We start from the raw sequence: 6435 nt of genomic DNA, 5'->3' as shown, positions 1-6435 counted from the left end.
TATATGTGGTAGCTGAAATGTTTAAACAGTTTTGCTTTATTGGAGGATGTTACAGAAACAGTAATGTAGGGTTATACATTTCATTCTATAAAGTGTTTTCTTGGGGTACAGAGAGATAGAATGGAGGTAAAGCATTTGCCTTTCATGCAGAAGGTCATTAGTTCGAATCCCAGATCCCGTATGGTCCCCCAAGCCTGCCAGGAGTGATTTCTGAGCATGGAGCCAGCCAGGAGTAACCCCTGAGAGCTGCCGGGTGTGACCCAAAAACCAACAACAACAACAACAAAAAGAATTTTCTTAAAGTAATCAGTAAGTCATTTGGGATTCTGAGGATCAAAATCAGGTCAGTTGCATGCAAGCCCCACTCACTGTATTATCTCCTCATCTCCCAATGTTCAAAAAAAAAAATTAACAGAATGTTAGCAAAATCTTTATTGTAGATTTTCCCTTTCTAATTATGTAAGCTATAATAGATATAATTTTGCTTTCATCACTTTAGTTTGAATGGGAATTCAAAAAAGTCTACACAGTTTTGCCTGAGATCAGCATTTTCCATTAGAAATGGAAACATTATTTGGAACATTATTGGAACATTAACTGAAACATTATTTGGTTTGGCCATGATTAAATATGTCAGCTACCTCAAGAAAGTAAGAATTTGTCTTTTTTTTACTAAATGGCTAAATTTAGTTATTTATTTTACTTTCATTAAAGAAATATCAAACAATTAAAGAGAAAATACTAAAAATATAACTAAAACTTGGCTTAAAATAAACATAACAATTACCTTATTTTATCCACTTAAAGACATTGAATAGCTGTAGTATGATTTTTGACTTTAAGTGTCATCATATAAGCTTAGAATTCATTCATTTTCAAAGAAATACTCCAATCATTGTTCCCAGAAAGTTTCAATGAGAAATTACAAAAATTATCTTTGAGAAAAGATTTAATCCATACAATTTCAAAAATGTCTACAAATTAGACAGAAAGATAAAACTTATTAATTGGGTATCATTCAATTGCAATCATGTAAATTGAAACAAAAACTAATCTTGGGGCCAAAAGACAGTGTAGAGGAGTAAGATGCTTGCCCTGCAAACAACAAAACAGGTTCTGTGTCTGGCATTCTATATAGACCCCAGAATTAGCCAGGAGTGTTGACTGCATGCAAAGGCAGGAGTAACCACAGAGCAAAACTAGGTGTGACCCAAACCAACCCCCCAAAAAAATAAAAAGAAACTAATATGTAGGCTTTATGATCAGAATAATGTAAAATCTAATTTTTAATGGTGAAAACAATATTATATTTGGTGTGGGCCTGAGCAGTGGCACTAGAGGTAAGGCATCTGCCTTGCAAATACTCGCCTAGGAAGGACTTCGATTCGAACCCCTGCATCCCATATCGTCTCTCCAAGGCAGGAGCGATTTCTGAGTGCATAGCCAGGAGTAAACCCTGAGCGTCAATGGGTGTGGCCCTAAAAACAAAAACAAATTATATTTGGGAAGTTTTAGATGACATTTAACACTGTTTAGCCATTTCTGTAGAAGATAAAACTATATTTTCCCTGGGTTCACATCTTAATTCATATGAATATGATGGTTGTATATCGTGTTATGTTAACTATATAGTTCTATGCCTGCTCTAAATGGAAATTATCACAAACCATTGTAGAGGAGCAATTGTGAAGCAGGCCTCTGATTCTGAATTAGACAATTATCTCTCCCTCAAAATCAAAAGTTTTGCACAATTTCTGGTCGAAATATATTATTCACAGCACTAAATTAATATTTCACATATTTAGGAAATGCATGACTATCATGAATAAGTTAATAATATAAAATAATATAAATTAAAGTAGAAAATCATATAAAATATAACATAATTAAATATTATAGTATATGCAATTTGTGATTACATATATGTATACATATTCAATATATCTATACATATATCATAGAGTAGTGCATTATACTTTTGTGTATTTGCTTATATACAAGCATTTCAGAATATACATGAATATTTTAAAGTCTTTGTTTAGAGTTGTGCATTTGTTATTGCTGATTTTTTATTTTTGTTTACCAATAATTTATTCTTTTTCTATTGATAAAAGTATCTCCAGTTCATTGATTATTTATAACCTTTGTACTTACTTTGCTTATGTTGCTTCTTTTGATCTTTTCTCTAGATAACTAATGTACCCTAGTAAAACAAGCAGTATCTCTATGATAAGTTTTCTATTTTTTTGTTCTGTTTTGGTTTTGTTTTGGTTTGTGTCACACTCGGCAGTGCTCAGGTTTACTCCTGGCTCTGCACTCAGAAGGACAGTGGTATTTGAGTTTGTGTGGTACTCTTGTGAATGGGGTTGTTTTCTTAATGTCCATTTCTTCATTATTATTATTGGTGTATAAAAAGGGCTTTGATTTTTGTGTGTTAACTTTGTTGCTATATGAGTCTATTGTTTCTAGAAGCTTTTGGTAGAGTCTTTAGGGTTTTCTAAGTAAAGACTCATGTCATCTGCAAACAGTGAGAGCTTGACTTTTTCCTTTCCTATCTGGATTCCCTTGATATCTTTTTCTTGCCCAATCGCTCTAGCAAGTAATTCCAGTGCTATGTTGAATGGGAGGGGTGAGAGAGGACAGTCTTGTCTTGTGCCAGAATTTTTTTGTCTCATTCATTAAAGGATTTTTTTAATTATCTTTATTTAAACACTGTGATTACAAATATGATTGTAGTTGTAAGATTACAGTCATGTAAAGAACATCCCCCTTCACCAGTGCAAGTTTCCCACCACCAATTTCCCAGCTCTCCCTCCTCCCCACCCCACCCACACCTGTACTCGAGACAAACTTTCTATTTCCCTCATTTATTCACATTGTCATGCTAGCTTTTAGTGTAGTTATTTCTCTAACTGCACTCATCACTCTATGTGGCAAGCTTCATGTCATGAGCTGCACCTACATGGATAAATGGGGGGAAATAAGGGTTGGGACTCAGGCAATAAAAAATTAGAAAAAGCTTTGTAGGGCAGTATCAAGGTCACAATACAAGATGAAAATAATGCATATATAAACTATATACATACAATACATCAATATATCTTGTATGCGTGGGGGCACTAGTCCCCGCATGGTTTTTGGAATGGAGACCAAGGAAAATAAATTTCCAGTGACTGTACCAACATAAACCAGTGTAGAATGGCCCACCCTTCTCCCACAGCACATGCCAAGCCTCCCAGCACTCCTCAGGCTAGGGAGAAGACATCCGGCATGGGGCCTCCACAAACCCCATACCTGGCAAGATCTGGCCTCCAGAATCAAAGGGGAAACCAGAAGCCAGGTTACTGCCCACCCTCCTCCCCATGCACCTCGCCCCTGGAGTATGGAGGAAGTGGGGGGGCGAATTCTGAGGACCATTAAGAGTCCATCTGTACCCACTTCTGGCCTTATGATCTAGTACCCAGGAAAGGCCTGGAGTCAAGGGAGAAAGAGGGGATGGCTGAGGGCCTGCCAAGCCTCCCAGCACTCCCCAGCCTAGAGAGAAGGCCTCCAGCATGGAGCCTCCCCAAACCCCATACCTGGCAAGAGCTGGCCTCCAGAATCAAAGGGCAAACTGGAAGCCAGATACCTGCCTGCCCTCCTCCCCATGTACTTCCACCCTGGAGTACAGAGGGAGGGTGGAAGCCTGAGGACCCCTAAGAGTCCAACCGAACCCACTTCTGGCCATCTGAGTTGGCACTCAGGGATGGCCTGGATTCCAGGGGAGAAAGAGGGAGACGGCTGGGGGCCTGCCAATCCTCCCAGCACTCCCCAAGCTAGGGAGAAACCTCCAGTATGGGGCCTCCCTGAAACCCATATCTTGCAAGAGCTGGCCTCCAGGATCAAAGGGGAAATTGGAAGCCAGATATCTGCCCACCCTCCTCCCCATGCACCTCCCCACTGGAGTATGGCCGGAGGGGGAAGCCTGAGGACACATAAGAATTCACCTGAACCCACTTCTGACCATCTGAGCTGGCACCCAGGAAAGGCCTGGAAAGAGGGGAGAAAGAAGGGGATGGCTGGGGGCCTGCCAAGCTTCCCAGCACTCCCCATGCTAGAGAGAAGGCCTCCAGCATGGCGCCTCCCCAAACCCATACCTGGCAAGAGCTGGCCTCCAGAATCAAAGGGGAAACTGGAAGACAGATACCTGCCTGCCCTCCTCCCCATGTACTTCCACCCTAGAGTACAGAGGGAGGGTGGAAGCCTGAGGATCCCTAAGAGTCCAACTGAACCCACTTCTGGCCATCTGAGTTGGCACTCAGGGATGGCCTGGATTCCAGGGGAGAAAGAGGGAGAAGGCTGGGGGCCTGCCAATCCTCCCAGCACTCCCCAGGCTAGGGAGAAACCTCCAGTATGGGGCCTCCCTGAAACACATATCTTGCAAGAGCTGGCCTCCAGGATCAAAGGGGAAATTGGAAGCCAGATATCTGCCCACCCTCCTCCCCATGCACCTCCCCACTGGAGTATGGCCGGAGGGGGAAGCCTGAGGACACATAAGAATTCACCTGAATCCACTTCTGACCATCTGAGCTGGCACCCAGGAAAGGCCTGGAAAGAGGGGAGAAAGAAGGGGATGGCTGGGGGCCTGCCAAGCTTCCCAGCCTCCCCATGCTAGAGAGAAGGCCTCCAGCATGGCGCCTCCCCAAACCCATACCTGGCAAGAGCTGGCCTCCAGAATCAAAGGGGAAACTGGAAGCCAGATATCTGCCCACCCTCCTCCCCATGCACCTCTAACCTGGAGTACAGAGGGAGGGAAGAAGCCTGAGAACCCCTAAGAGTCTACTGAACCCACTTCTGGCCATCTAAGCTGGCACTCAGGGATGGCCTGGATTCCAGGGGAGAAAGAGGGGGATGGCTGGGGGCCTGCCATGCCTTCCAGCACTCCCCAGTCTAGGGAGAAAGCAGCTGGTATGGGATCTCCCTGAACCCCATACCTGACAAGTACTGGCCTCAAGAATCAAAGGGGAAACTGAAAGCCAGATGTCTGCCCGCGCTCCTCCCCATACACCTCTCCCCTGGAGTACGGAGGGAGGGGGAAAGCCTGAGGACCCCTAAGAGTCCACCTGAATACACTTCTGGCCATCTAAGCTGGCACCCAGAGAAGTCCTGAAGTCAGGGGAAAAGAGGGGTCGGCTGGGGGCTTGCCAAGCTTTCCAGCACTCCTCAAGCTAGGGAGAAGGCCTCCAGCATGGGGTCTCCCGGAGCCCATACCTATTAAGAGCTTGCCTCCAGAATCAAAGGGGAAACCGGAAGCCAGATATCTGCCCACCCTCCTCCCCATGCACCTCCCCTCTGAAGTATGGAAGGAGGGGGGAAGCCTGAGGATCCCTAAGAGTCCAACTGAACCCACTTCTGGCCATCTGAGTTGGCACTCAGGGATGGCCTGGATTCCAGGGGAGAAAGAGGGAGACGGCTGGGGGCCTGCCAATCCTCCCAGGACTCCCCAGGCTAGGGAGAAACTTCCAGTATGGGGCCTCCCTGAAACCCATATCTTGCAAGAGCTGGCCTCCAGGATCAAAGGGGAAATTGGAAGCCAGATATCTGCCCACCCTCCTCCCCATGCACCTCCCCACTGGAGTATGGCCGGAGGGGGAAGCCTGAGGACACATAAGAATTCACCTGAATCCACTTCTGACCATCTGAGCTGGCACCCAGGAAAGACCTGGAAAGAGGGGAGAAAGAAGGGGATGGCTGGGGGCCTGCCAAGCTTCCCAGCACTCCCCATGCTAGAGAGAAGGCCTCCAGCATGGCGCCTCCCCAAACCCATACCTGGCAAGAGCTGGCCTCCAGAATCAAAGGGGAAACTGGAAGCCAGATACCTGCCCACCCTCCTCCCCATGCACCTATAACCTGGAGTACAGAGGGGAGGGAAGAAGCCTGAGAACCCTTAAGAGTCCACCTGAACCCACTTCTGGCCATCTGAGCTGGCACTCAGGGATGGCCTGGATTCCAGGGGAGAAAGATAGGGATGGCTGGGGGCCTGCCATGCCTTCCACCCCTCCCCAGTCTAGGGAGAAAGCATCCGGTATGGGACCTCCCTGAACCCCATACCTGACAAGTACTGGCCTCAAGAATCAAAGGGGAAACTGAAAGCCAGATGTCTGCCCGCCCTCCTCCCCATACACCTCTCCCCTGGAGTACTAAGGGAGGGGGGAAGCCTGAGGACCCCTAAGAGTCCACCTGAATACACTTCTGGCCATCTAAGGTGGCACCCAGAGAAGTCCTGAAGTCAGGGGAAAAGAGGGGTCGGCTGGGGGCTTGCCAAGCTTTCCAGTACTCCTAAAGCTAGGGAGAAGGCCTCCAGCATGGGGTCTCCCCAAGCCCATACCTGTTAAGAGCTTGCCTCCAGAATCAAAGGGAAAACCGGAAGCCAGATATCTGCCCACCCTCCTCCCC

The sequence above is a fragment of the Suncus etruscus genome, chromosome 9 (assembly GCF_024139225.1).
Source record: "Suncus etruscus isolate mSunEtr1 chromosome 9, mSunEtr1.pri.cur, whole genome shotgun sequence".
Lineage (NCBI taxonomy): Eukaryota > Metazoa > Chordata > Mammalia > Eulipotyphla > Soricidae > Suncus > Suncus etruscus.
This window is presented reverse-complemented; position numbering follows the sequence as displayed.